Raw genomic sequence first — 14,938 nt, 5'->3', positions numbered from 1 at the left:
GTGAATTTTTCTTTCTATTTTTCTTCTATCGTGTAGCGTAGGAAACCATCGCGACGGCTCGGGTAACCTCGCCGTTCCCCACTAGCTTTGCCTCACAGGTTATTCTCTAGCCACCTCAGCAAGCCAATCCCACGGGCTCTTCCAGCAACCAGATCTCAACGTATTCACTTCCTGATGGCGTCTAAACTGCCGAATGAAATTTATATCTTTACCGATACAAGCTTGACTCCCACACACATCAGTGCAGCATGGACATGTCCGAAAATCTATCTTTTAACGAGCAAATATCTTTCAACCAAAATGATGAAACCGCATTAGGAGGAGAACTGCACGCCATAAACAGTGCGATTAACCACATCTCCTAAAAAATTCACTTTAAACCACCGCCCAACGTGCGCATCTTGACAAATTTATTTGCAGCAATCCGAGAACTACGAAAGCCCCTTTCACTCAACCCACTTGTTAACTCCATATTACGGCTTAAAGGACCACTAAAGAGCCACAAAGCGAACATCCGAATCGACTGGATGCCGGGTCATGAAGAGGCCAGCCCAGAAAATCAGGCCGCTCACGCAGCGGCGGAGAGAGTCTTAACGTTACACATCCGCTGGTTTACACCTCGGCTGCTTCACCTGCCATACTCATCCAGCCACTCAAGCAGCGCAAGAAATGTCGGTTCGAACAAATGACACCCCCTGGTTATCTCGCTAACATGCCCTCATTAACAAGGACCGAAGAATTATTCCTCAACAAGCTTACTTTGCGCCGATGAAGCTTAAACCCCATATATTATTCAGAAGTGGACAAAAGGCCACGCAACACCCTCACCCCACATTTTCCCTACTTTAACACGAACATCAAAGCAGAGCTTCACCAATTAATTTGTGTATGCCCATTCTTCAATGCACATCGTTCATACACCATTCGACGCATTGATCTAAACCCCATACACGAAGAAGCACATGCCGCATTAGATAAGTCTTTATTACACGAAATAGGCAAATTTGCAATCAGAAGTGGTCTGTCGCGAGTAGTCTGATGAAGGACGACCCCGGCGAAGCCTCCGAACTGTCAGTAAATAGAAGAAAAAGTGCCTCGAGCTGAAGCAACCCGTGTTTTCCCCTCGTTCATATCCCATTTTCCCACCAAGTGGCTTGAGTCCCCCCTTTCCCAAATAAAAGTTTTACTACCGCTACTCTCTCTCTCTCCGCTACTCCTAGCGCTCATCGTACGCCGCTTCTTTAGTGCGTTTGTGTGGCTGTTTACGCAAAACAATGTCATTAAAGGGGTGGTGAAAGGCGGTTTGAGCACACTAAATGAACTAGCGCAATCGTTAGGTTGGGTGTTCAAAGTCATTTGGGCCAAGCATAACATTTTTTTACGTGCAGGGATAAGCTCACACTTTCCTTGCAAAGCTCATTGCCGCGTTCCCACTCATTCCTGCATGTTTTGTAGCGTGAGCTACACTGGCCGAGGTTGAGCAGTTTCACGTGGCTCCTGGAGAGCCGTGCTGCGCGAGCTCGAGGAGCAGTGACGTCACACGGCGCACACAACGTTGCTCGCTGCCGGCGTCTATCACAGACCCCACGCGCCCAGCGTCTTCGCTGACCTACGTTCCGCACGTGGCGGCCCGGTCCACTTGATGATCATACGAGGTGTGGCCGGGTGTGCAACCGCCGGCTCGTGCGTCGCAGCAACACCGGCGTGCGCCTGTGGAACCAGCTTAGCTCTGGGGCGATTTGTCCAAGCACAGTGTTCCTTTTCCTTTTTTTAAAGACGATAGTCTTTCTTGGACTACTTAAACCCAGAAATTTTGGTCTGTCTGTATGTCTGTCTGTTTGTCTGTCTGTCCGTCCGTCTGTCTGTCTGTCTCGATTCAGCCACCCGGCCAAAGTAAAATTGATATTGCGCAATACTCTTATATACTCACAGCCACATGTAAACATCTAAGCCCGGTTTATATGTTCATACTTGTCAACTTTGTTGAACAAGAACAAGACATTACGCAAATATAAGACAGGAAATTAATACAAAAGGGATATTTACAGTGTTCCTTTATTTAAAAAATTATGGATGCTTGGTTTTTCGATAGAAAATGATGTCCTACATCTACTGCAGACAACCGCCGCCTCCTGGCGGCACATGAAAAATCACGGGGCAACAGCAACGAAAGGTTCCACTAGCTAGGTTCCACGTTCTGCTTGGAACGCACGTGGAGCACGGCCACGCGGCTCTATAAACCTTCTAGTCGGCCGCCTCCATTCACGCGCGTCTCCGCCGTACTGCAGCGCTGGCATCGAGGAGCCCGGCCTGTAGCAGAGGAACGCGGTAAATTCAAATCACCTTGCGCAAACCTTTAGTGGGTTTACCTTGGAATGAGAGGAACAGCAGGTACATGAACAGCAGGTACAGGAACAGCATGAGAGGGGAGCGGGAAAGCAAAGGGGGGCATTTCCTTGGCAAGTGTCTACAAAGACTACCGTCTTTTGGCGACATTTGCAACGAAAGTAGCAGATATGCGGCCAATTTTTTTTTTATCTGCTTTCTAAGTGGCATGGTTTGCGATTCGTATTCGCGAATAGAAAACAAAACTTTTTGGTTGAACTGTGGAACTACCATATCAAACGTCAGTGCATCGTTTCAGTCAATGGCACGGCGATTTGTTCAGTGGTAAACTGGTGCTTTGTATATATAAAAAGGCCGTTGTACTTTCAGAGGACAAAATACTAACGCATGTATTTCGCAAAATTGGTATGTCTTTATATAGAATAAACGTAGTTTCCTCACATCCTCTTAAACAAGACACAAGGTAGGCTTAAAGGGGGTGGGGGATATATAAGGGTGCGGCCGTCAACCAAACCCTCCACATATCGCAATTGGCAGCACTGAGCCCGTAACAAAATGAATGAACAGCCTTTGCAGAAAAAGCAAGCGTTGAGTAATTGTTTTGTGCAATCATATGCACAGTCCAGTAAAGAGGCAGGCGCGCACGGTTCCAAAACTTGCACTGCTCTTCCGAGGCCGCTCGTAATATCTGCTACTGTGTACTCGTCTAGCAGTTGATAAGCACAGGGTCGCATACAAGTTTGTCGGGAAGTAAGGGTGGGAGGGGGAAATGGAATGCACGGCGCACTCTAAAAATGTCCCTGTGCCGTACCATGCAACCATTCGGCTGCCTTTTGTTGCGATTCTAATGTTTAGAACCGACCGCAATAACGGTATGGAATACTACACCTGCCTGGGTACGCGCGTGCGTGGCGTCACAGTACTATACCAACCTCGACATTGCCGTGAACGAGGGGCCAATTAAGCAATATTACGAACAGTAGTATTCCGGACCTTCATCGATTCGGAACGCATGTACGGGCTCACTCTAACAAATTTTGAGGGAATTCTTCAGTCATTCGCCCACATATTTTAGACTCCCATATGTACCAAGACATGTCGCCGCCATGAACGCGCGGTGACGGGGTCGTTCTCTTCTCGAGCGATCTTGCAGCGTGGTGTGGAAGCGTAAAAGCCCCGCCCCATTTGTTCCATCAGCTTTCCGAGTTGTGAGCGGAGTACAGGATTCATAAGCACCATGATTAAAAATACAGCCCAAACGGAACGCACAAAGTCGAGTGACAATCGCGGCGCGGGAGAAAATTCAATGTTTGATTCGCAATAACTCCACTAATACTCGTCACTTTTAACAAAATTCTTGAAGGAGGTGATTGCCAGGGCGTTGATTTACCTGAAAATGCCACCACCCATGTATCGGTAAAACCTCTTTCAGGGCCCCTTTAAGACAGGAAATAGATGTTCTGATTACTGCATCTTCAGAATAGCTTCTTCAAGCTTTTGCCTGCGGAAAGACAGCCACATGTTCATCGCAGGATTCAAGAACGACTCGGCACAAACGACAAAGGGGACGTGGTTTTTAACATCGGGGTTGTTTTACAAACCGTAAGTTCGCCGTTGCAGGAAAAAATACAAAGAAAAGGTCGAGCGCTCCGAGTGCGTGCCTCCTGGCGACCGCCGAGCATCCTTGACACGCGTAGTTGACCCGCCGCGGTGGCTCAGTGGCTAAGGCGTTGCGCTGCTGAGCACAAGGTCGCGGGTTCGATTCCCGGCCGCGGCGGCCGCTGTTCTGATGGAGGCGGAAAGCAAAAACGCCCTTGTGTACGAGATTTCGGCGCACAATAAAGATCCCCAGGTGGTCAAAATTAATCCGGAGCCCTCCACTACGGCGCGCCTCATCGCCTGCGTTGCGTCGGCGCGTTAAACCCCACAATCAATCAATCACGCGTAGTTGCTTCAGCAGAAAAAAAGAAAAACCTGGCAATAACCTCGAGGAGCAAGAAAAAAAATTAGCAGTGGCTTAGCTCAGCTAAGCCAGGGTATACGCAGCGTGAGCTAAGGTTCAGCTGATTATTCTTAGGTTTCCTGGTTGTCTAGGATTAGCTGATTATCATGCTCACGTTGCTAAAACGATTTGCAATCCAATACCATACAATTTAATCAAATCCAATCCAACCTAATGCAATCCAATCCAGTCGTGGCGGCGGCGGCTCCGGCGCGCCAGCTGTGCGCCGTGAGACGTCACTGCTCCTCGCGCATGCGCAGCACGGCTCTCCAGGAGCCACGCGAAACTGCTCAACCTCGGCCAGCGTAGCTCACGCTACAAAATTCGCAGCGCTCGTGAGCGCCTCCCTCGCGGCGGACGCCGAAAAAACGCCGTGAAAAAACTCCGAAAAAACTGAAAAATGGAGCTGAACCGAAGATGAAAAAACACCGTTCTTGGGAGGCGTGCCACTCCTTCCCGAGACAACTTGCAGATTCCGCCATCGATGGCTCGAGTCGATGTCGAAGAGCTGGTGGAAGTCTACAATGCTGAGGATAACTTTGCATTCTCCACTCACCGTCAAGAACACGACGACCTTCTGGATGCATATGACGACGATTACTAGCACCGCACTGTGCAAGTAAAAAATGATGCTGAAATTTAACTAAGTGGACGGCAATGCCGCACCTACAACAGCTTCGCCATTCAAATCCTGCGATTGAGTGCAAGCTTCCCTGATTTTTTTCCCTATCCTTTTCATTTATTAACCAGCACCGCACCGTACACTAATGTTGCTAATTCTGTGCAGAGCACGCGCTGACGCTCAGTGCTACAATTTGTAAAAAAGTAGCGCTTTCGCTTGCAAACATTGGACGTGTGCTGAGGTGAGCAGTTTAGCTCGCGCTCATCCTTAACACAGAGGTAGCGATGCACAAAGCTTTAACATGAATATCGTAGATGTCGAATCACAGCGGGAACGAGATGTGACGAGAAGACGTGATGAAGTCGCCTGGCTGACAACGCTACGGTTTTCTTTTTTTTTCATTGGCGCCTGCCTTGTTGTAGCCCCGCTTTTTGTTTTTCCCCTCATATTCCCATATTGTGTTTTTGAAGGCTGCATTTGGTAAAGGAGACAACGTATTGACCGTATAACTTTCAAAGAAAACATTTTGGAACAAACTGAAGACCTGAGTATTAGTGTCTGCCAGGTGCCACTAATTGTGTCCATTTCTGAACAAGCACATGAACCAGCAGAAGCACATGCGAACAAGCACATGCACCCGCCGTGGTAGTTCAGTGGCTAAGGCGTTGCGCTGCTGAGCACGAGGTCGCGGGTTCGATTCCCGGCCGCGGCGGCCGCTTTTCTGATGGAGGCGAAAAGCAAAAACGTCCGTGTGTACGAGATTTCGGCGCACGTTAAAGATATCCAGGTGGTCAAAATTAATCCGGAGCCCTCCACTACGGCGCGCCTCATCGCCTGCGTTGCGTCGGCGCGTTAAACCCTACAATCAATCGAACAAGCACATGCCGCACTATGCGACAAGGATAAACATTGGAACAAAACGAAGCAGAAGTGTAGTAACCGCGCAATCGCACAGCGTTCCCCACAGATTGAACAAAATGAAGAGCAGATAACACGCTTTTTTTAAAAGGACAGAGATTGTGAATCGTAAATCGTTTATAAGATATCTTTGGCGTAAAGCATCCCTGTGGCCGTTGAATTTATGAGCGCAGCTTTGCTAGTAGACATAACAAACACAATAAAATAGCTACGCAAGATGCGGCTGCAATGGCTGCAATCTAAAACATAACAATACAGTAGCCCTCGTCACAGATAGCTCTGAAGAAAAGAGTAGGTATAATGGAGGCCTTGATGTTGTTGAGAACAGAACGTGGTATGATTAATACGCCATCTCTTTCCAAAAACATGTGATCTATGTGGTCTTGCAATTTTGTAATCTGTCAAAAAATTTTGAAAGTCAGGACTACAGTTTGACAGCTGCCATTTCAAAAACAATCGCAGTGCCGCTAACCGTTATCACGTCTTGTTGCAATTATTCTTGTGATTGTACTTGGTCTAAAATGTAATGTGCTTGGTGTGCTGTTTTTGGCGAATTCATGTAGCACAAAGAACGAGGACAAGAAAGAGGACACACAACACAGCGCTAACTTCCAACTAGCTTTATTTCACATACACTCACATACAAGTATCCACAGCCTACCCGCAATCACTTCCCACTCTCACCGCCAATGCTGACGTGTCGCAGCCATGCGCAGAAAAGTTGCCTCCTTATCTGACAAACTTAGTGACGGCACGCTCACACTGGTCAGCCCCGCTTTACTAATCAAATCTGCCTCTGCTATTTCTCTTACATTTTGTTCCGTATGTTTCGGACGTACCACACATTGCTCAAACCGTGGCACGCAGGCGCAGTCGTGGCAGTGAACAGACAAATGGCCATCCCTGTAGTTGCTGACATTCCTTCTGTGCTCACCTAACCGGTCGTTAAGACATCGGCCGGTTTGGCCTATATATCGCTTCCCGCACGACAGGGGAACATCATACACCACACCGACTGCGCAATCAACACACGGCTTCCTATGTCCTTTTACACACACAACATGTGCTCTACGGAAGGGGTTAGTCAACTTGCAAATTTTGTTCAATTTGTTAGGTGCAGAGAAAACAACCTTTACGTTCATCCGATTGGCAATCTTTTTTAGACGGTGAGACGTATTGTGCAAATATGGAATTACTGCGACTTTTTTCCTTTCACCCTCCTGTAACTGGCCCTTCCCCTGTTCTAAATTCTTGAGGTTACTCTCAGCTACCGATACTAGAATAGCCGCCGGATACCCAGCAGCGAGCAAGTGCTCCGTTTGCTCTTTGAAGCTACTCTCCATGGAATGGTGGCACGATTTTTCAAGAGAATTCTTAGTCCGTGATAGAGTTGTCCGTGATAGAAATAAAGTTAATAAACTGTGCAGTAATTTTATTGCTTGCTGCGTTTTCATAGTTTTGTTACGCAAAATCGTGCATGAAAAGTACAATGGAATCCAAGCCAGCTGTAAATTTGTTTATAATGAAAGTTTCCAAGTGATGTTACTAGTTTCTAACATTAGTGCGTTGCTTGAGCTAGTGCATATTTGAGCTATCAACAGTATCAGATCTCATACATGGCTCTAACCAAATCCGACATTGAAGCACTAAACAGGTTCATTCGGAAGGCATTTAAACAAGCCCTCGGGCTCCCCATGAGTACATCGACAACCAAGCTTCTCCAAATGGATCTTCACAACACCATTGAACTCATGGTGTTGTCATCTCGCAAGCCTCCGTCTGACACACACTCAAGCAGGCCGCTTTGTTCTGCAATGCATCAACTGGCCCTGTGCAGAACAAACCCACCTGGCCCCTTTGTCAGACGAGTGGCGTAAACATATGTCTGTACGACCCCTACCAAAGAATATGAATCCAGACCTCCACCCCGAGCGCAGAGCCGCCCGCAGCCAAGCCCACGAACGCTTATATGGCAATCGCTCTGACGTGTCCTACACCGATGCGGCGAGCTACGCTGAGAACCAAACCATGGTTGCAGTCACAACATCCAAAAACCATGTAATTTCGTGCGCATCCATCCGTACGACATCCCCTCGAGACGCCAAAGAACTCGCGATTGCCTTAGCCCTAATCCAATGCTCCAGCAGCGTCATCATCACTGACTCTCAAGCAGCCTGCCGCAGTTTCCTTTCAGGGAGGGTGGCACCAACGACCCTACGGGTACTTCAGCGATACCGTCCATCTCACCGAGTGGCGATGGTTTGGACACCTGCCCATGCCTCTGTAACGGGCAACAACTTCGCCCACCAACAGGCTCACGAACTGGCCCACCGAGCCCCAGAGGTCACCGCAGCTCCGACGCCACTTCTCCCCTATCAGGACATTACTCAATTTTACCGGACCACCAGGCAAAAATTCCCGTGCCCTCACCCATCCCTCAGAAAAACTCAGGAAATAATACTCTCACAATTACAAGCAGGGACGTACGTTCACCCGGTTGGAATGAATTTATTGTTCCCCACACAGTACGCCGCTCTATGCAAATTTTGTCCACAGCTAGGTACCCTCCAGCATATAATTGTGGAATGCGCTCACATCGCAGCCCTACCACCCATCTCTACCCGTTCCTTTTCTGAGCTGTGGGAGACACTGTTGGCCAGCTGTCAACCGGAGGACCAGACTCTCCTGGTGACACGGGCCAAGACGGCGAGGGCAACGCATGGATTCCCGGACTAGGGTTCCACTCTCCCATTTGAGCTTATTATATGTTCTCTCTCTCTCTCTCTCTCTCTCTCTCTCTCTCTCTCTCTCTCTCTCTCTCTCTCTCTCTCTCTCTCTCTCTCTCTCTCTCTCCAAAATATGCATGTTTAAGGCACTGACCTTATAGATTTAATAATTCCAAGCATTTCATTAACATGTTTCTGTTTCTTTCGGTCCTGTGGATTAGGATATTTAATTCAACAGTATAGTAAAAGCTTTCTGCATGCTTGCTTACCTCAAGGCAAAAAATTTTGTCTGTCTTGATTTAGCATAAACTCAGTGAAGATTCGCACTCCTTATTGTAGTGTGTTTTCCGCGGGCTCTGCCCTAACCCTTCATGGTGCCTTCTGAATTGCCGCGGATGTGGGAAAGGCTGCCTAGGACGTGTCGCTGACCAACGGGTCCGTGTGCAAGTAGGCCGGACCATGTGTGTACGAGGCAGAGTAGAACATTTCGCGTTTGCAGCAGTTAACCACTTTCTCTGTGTAGCTCTTGTTGTAATTGCATCATTTGTTTCGCAGACCCGTGATGTTTCATTGCACACCTGCCAACTCTCCCAAATTGTCCGGGAGACTCCCGATTTATGACACATCTACCGGCTGCACGAATGCTATCTCGAATCTCGCAAAAGGTGGCCGCCATAGCTGAGAGGTCGGTTTTGAAGCAAAGCTTTCTACCTCTACCAGCCAACGGTTTTTTCACAGCGTGCGAGACACTACACTTCCAACGCGGCAGAGGCGGCAGGAAGGGTGGAGGGAGGGCGGAGGGTTTCACTCACGGAACACACTGTAGATGGCATGGCGAATTTACCCAGCACTCCCCGTGCGGAGGTGCCTGCTCGCCGGCAGGCGCGTCGGCGACATGGAGGAAAAAAAAAAGTTTAGGAGGGAGCGTCACGTGACTATCGTGAAGCCTAGTCATAAAAAATAAAAAGGAAAGACTGATGGGAGATGCCCTGCCTCACGTGATAGGCAAGCAGTAGTTCTTCTTCCTCCATGGTCGGCGGTACGGCTTTCTCGTCTGCTTTAGCGGCGGTTGTGTTGGGCCTGTTTTGGCGCAGCTTCGCGTCCATGGCGAGCTTCCTTCGTACTGCTTGATTAAATTGTTCGACAGTACCTTCTTGGTAACCCGGACACGACGGAATTAAATGGTCGTGCGGCAGAGATACGTTAAAGATTGGTTTGCAACGCACGAAAACAAAATGTAAGGACCACATACAGACATCTGGCCGCGAAACAAACACTACCTTTTGCGCACTGCTTGCCACGAATGGGACTCCGTTTTCTAAATTGGTGAATACCAATTCGGTTAAGTTTTAAGAGGTATTACAAAAGGCGAAAGGAGCAGTGATTCTGATAAATAGCGTTTGTAAAAACCTCCTCAGCTTTCTCGCAATTCTCAAACTTATTAAACTAACTACTTTAAATCGGAAAAATGGGAATCACTATAAGCTCGCATGCCGAATTGTTTCGGTGACTGCGCTTCTGTCGCGTGGTGGTGTAGCCCCGATCTAGCACATCAGGATGGCTAGGTTCCGCTGTCTCACCATTCAAAAACGCTCCTCTCCGCTTTCTTTTTGCCGACGCACGGCGGGGCTACAGCGGCGTCGTCCACTACTCTATCGCGCCCGTGGCCGACGCAGCTGCGTTCGGGACTGCGCCCATTGCATTCTAGGTAACGGCAGGAAGAATTTCTCGTTTCCCTCTTTGTAGAGCCACGTGTGTGAACTCAAGTGACGTCGCATGGGCAATTGTTGCGGGTGTCATTTAAAGCTTTGCTTTCCAATCACCTTCACAACGTGGATTGAAGCCATTTTTTTTTAAAATCACGTGCGTACGTCAGTTTTTCCTGCTGCTACAGTTGCGGTGCTGCGGAGGAGCAGTCGCCACCGTACTACCAAGTCCTTGTAACAATGCCGTTGAGTACCGTTACGTATATTCTTGCCCTGTTGTACTGCGAGCACCACACTTCTGGGCTCTGCCGGAATGTTGTTGACAGCTTACAAACGCCGCCCGCGAGACGCTGTCGCCACCGTATCGAAAGCAGACGAGGTAAAACGCCCCTCACAAGTAAAGAGGTTTGGCGCTCTCCAATACAAGAACCAGGAATAGACTTTCCCATAATGCAAGAACAAAAGAGCTCAAAGTAAACACCTTTACTTTTTTCTGATGTTAGTTTCTGTCTCGGTAATTTTCGAAATGCTAAACTAAAACCGCCAATTACCCCCACCCCTCTGGCTGTTGTCTCAAGAATTTTTATGTTGGTAGGTTGGCAGGCCTGCAATTGCCACAAAAGCGAAAATATAGCGATGTCCTCCAGTTTTTTTTTAAATGTGCCGAAGACTTATCAATAAAAACAAAATACTTCTCCCGATTTTGCACCCTTCTAAACAGTATGACTCTGCAACGTCACAAGCATGACACTGGATCTCTAGGCATTCTCATATTTGGCTTTAAGGTAAAAGGATTGCCTCATTCCACTTCCCACCCGCCGCGGTGGCTCAGTGGCTAAGGCATTGCGCTGCTGAGCACGAGGTCGCGAGTTCGATTCCCGGCCACGGCGGCCGCTTTTGTGATGGAGGCGAAAAGCAAAAACGCCCGTGTCTACGACATTTCGGCGCACGTTAAAGATCCCCAGGTGGTCAAAACTTTTCCGGAGCCCTCCACTACGGCGCCCCTCATCGCCAGCGTTGCGTTGGCGCGTTATACGATCAAATAAATCATTCCACTTCCCGACTAGTGTGACGAGGGAGCTTATGATACTGTTTTGTTGTGTTCACAAGGTTGAGCAGATAAGGTGCGACCAGTTGTCGCACTCTTCAGGGGGTACAAGAGTTATTCTGGTGGGCTCATAAGAAAAGAAAATGCTTTGTTCCTGCCCCTGCTTCATGCAGCGACAGGCATTTCATCTCCCCCTTAAAAGTATGAGGGACGGCCAATGAGTGCGTTCGATAGCGTGCTCGTCATGCAGGAAATAACACTGCCCTCCAGTGCTTGTAGCGCAGTACAGTCAAACCCGTTTATAGCGAACTGCAATATGCACCGCGATTAGTTCGATATATCCAATAGTTCGATATAGCCGAACCCGCCTATAACGAGCTTGTTGTTACGAGTTCGCAATCCGCGGGAGCCCCGCCCCCTCCTCACCAACTCCGCCAACCGCGTATGCAGAAACGAACACAGTAAAGTAGCCATTACCATAACAAAATAGTCAATTTATTGCAAGTAATAAAGCTACTTTCCGCCTTAACTGCCCACGTTGCAAAAAAAAAAAAAAAGCGGTGATTTTTGTTTTCACTTTCGTTTTGGCGGCTTCAACTAGCATAGCATTCTCTACACGAAACATTGTTTGCACCAGTTCGAGTCCTCGTTCTCAAAAATCTAAGAAGCATTGGCGGAGCACATCGACTGCCGAAAGCGCTTCATTATAAGCGTCGGACGGATTTCACGCGCGACATCATCGGGAACGCTGGTGAGCTCTTCCCACAGTTCACCGATGCTGCTGTCGTGGCCCGGACTCGCTGACTGGGCGGGTTTCGTCGCGAGTCCCGCGCGTCTGAAACAGTTACGGAAAGTATTGGGCGTCACGTCGCTCCGTGCGAGGCGCAATGTCTCAGTCGCGGCTCTTGCTCCGTGGTCGCGAGTCGCGACCAATCCATATCTCAATCGCCGCTCCGAGATCATGCATTTCGGCGGCCATTCTAGGCTCCCAGATTCGATATAACGGATGTGAACTTCGTTATAAGGAATATGTTTCCCATGTATTTCCGTAACTGAATTATTTTTGTTCGATATATGCATAATTCGCTCTATAAGGGTTCGTAATAGCGGGGTTTGACTGCACTGCGATAATAAATTATTGTATGCGAGCTGATGGAAGAAAAACTGTGGGGAAAGCACCGTATGCTTTTTTAGCAAAAAATAACGCAGGTAACGGGGACAGTATGAAGAGCAAACAACGTGAGCGCTGACTATCAACTGGGGTATTTATTGTTAAGACGGCAGTACACACTTTACCAAGATTAAGGGTGAGCAACGAAACAACTAAACAATGGTAAAGTATGGCGAGAAGTGGCGGGCAACAATGGGCTGAATTGACAAACCGGCATTCGCCATAATATGCGTTTTCTTTCTTTCTTTCTTCTCTTTCTTTTTGGAAGTACAGGAATGCATAGGCCAGAGTTATCGATGAGCAGTAGGCTTCTTTTGGGTATCCGAGTATCATGTTCGCGGCAAGAATGGGTAATGGTGGACTGCTGACGCAAGAAGCACTTTTCTTGCGAATGGCATAGGCTTAAAGTATTTCTCTTGCCGTGATGCCCCTGTAACACTTAATAATTGTGCACTGTTCCAGTTGGAAGGAACAGTGGCGTGCCTTAAAATGTATAACCAGTTCGCTGCCTGTGAATGATCGCAGGGAATTAGAATTCTCGCAAAGAATCAGAATTCTCGGAGGGAATTAGAATTCTCGCGGTGAATTGGAATTCTCGCATACGTACTTCCGAGAAGCGGGCAGCGTATAAACAGCCGCGGCGCGAACAGCAGTGGTAGCGCAGGTAAATACCAAAAACACGCAAGGCGCAATGAAAAAATTCTTTAATAAACCATAACGAGTGACGCACTAGTAAACCCCGGCCATGCCTTTTTTATTTTGCGTGACGGTAAAGCCAAAGATGGGGAAAGATCCCGGCGATAGCGACCGCAACAGTAGACAGTTTCAATCAAAAGTGCGTCCCCACAAATTTATTAGCGTAACGAAGCTTCCCCTAATTCTGACCGATTGGTTTGATATCACCAGCCGGGCCCCAGCTGCTCATAACGTTTTAGCAGCGGTACAATCAACTGGAAACAAACATTCAGCGCGCTTCCGAAGTAGTTCATGGTGTATTCTTCCCGCCATCTATTGGGAGAGCACGCAACTTCCGCGCCCCAGTATGCTCGCCGGTCGTAGTGTAGGGGGTGCTAGTTGTCCAGGGGCCAAGCGCGTCGTTCGTTGCCGCGTCCAGTGAACAGAAAGCTGTTGCTAAAAGCTGCTGTTGAGATAATTATCGGGCCGGGAAAGGGTAAGGGAAAGGCGATTGCGGAAAGAACACGCAGGTGAATGCGTACCAAAGTACGAACGGCACAAAAAATTCATTGCAATTGGTTTGAGCGCTCTTTACCTTCTATGTTTTGGGCGACCTTCTATGTTTTGGGCGTTAACGGTGGTTTGCATTTGATACCGTTGCAGTCACTCGTTTTTTTCTCGCTTATCAAGCTCCACTCCCCCTCTTTTTACATGTAATTTCTTTCTCTTTAAATCCCTCCTTTCCGACCTGCCGTGTGTATGGACGCCAGCCGGATTTCTCTTTCGTAAGCTCCTTCCCTTCCGTGCACTGTCTTATCCTTGCTTCCTTGCTTCCTTCCTTCCTTCCTTCCTTCCTTCCTTCATTTTCATTTGGGGGCCTTTTCTTTTTTATGGGGGGGGGGGGGGGGGGGGGTTAGGGGGCACTGAGCATTACGAATGAATTTTAGTGCCATCCATTGCTCAGAAGTGTGGGGTTTTCACCGCCTGGAGCTCATACTGCTTCCACTATAGTAGACAAAAAACCATGCAAAAAACTACGGAAGCACGTAAGCTTCCGCTAGGACGTGACCAGAATGCGTGAGCATCTTTTTCTCGCCGAGGTAGCCGCTGAGTTTAACGCTGCTGAGTTTGGTGTTATTGAGTAAATGATGTAACGAAACACGCAAAAAGTCAATATTAATACAAGGCCGTACATAACTGCCAGGTTGAAACTCGGATGCCCTCACAAAAAAAAAAGCACATAAAATGGCCCACGGCTGAAGAAATTAAACACTGGGCATCGCAGTTGAAAAGATAGCTGGTCAAATAAGGGTTTGGTATAGGGTTCGAATCAGGGTCTTCCGGAATCTGGTGGCAAGCACGCTTCCCTAGCACCCCAACAACTCGGAGACCCCAATTACCTAAAATCGACGCAATGATGATGATGATGATGATGATGATGATGATGATGATGAGGAGGAGGAGGAGGAGGAGGAGGAGGAGGAGGAGGAGGAGGAGGAGGAGGAGGAGGAGGAGGAGGAGGAGGAGGAGGACACAATCAGGAATGGTATATTAACGTCTTCTCTATCACCACATCGTCGCTACCTCACATGTGCATTCGTAATTTTTTGTCGTTTTTCAGGTCAAATTTTTTCTTGTTACAGTCTTCCCGGGATTTAGTGATACTCCTTTGAAATGTTGGGGAGATCACCGCGGCATATGAATATTTATGCCAGTCATAGTAC

The sequence above is a fragment of the Haemaphysalis longicornis genome, unplaced genomic scaffold (genome assembly GCF_048455015.1).
Source record: "Haemaphysalis longicornis isolate Haplotype H1 unplaced genomic scaffold, Haemaphysalis longicornis Haplotype H1 scaffold_8, whole genome shotgun sequence".
In the NCBI taxonomy this organism is placed as follows: Eukaryota; Metazoa; Arthropoda; class Arachnida; order Ixodida; family Ixodidae; genus Haemaphysalis; species Haemaphysalis longicornis.
This window is presented reverse-complemented; position numbering follows the sequence as displayed.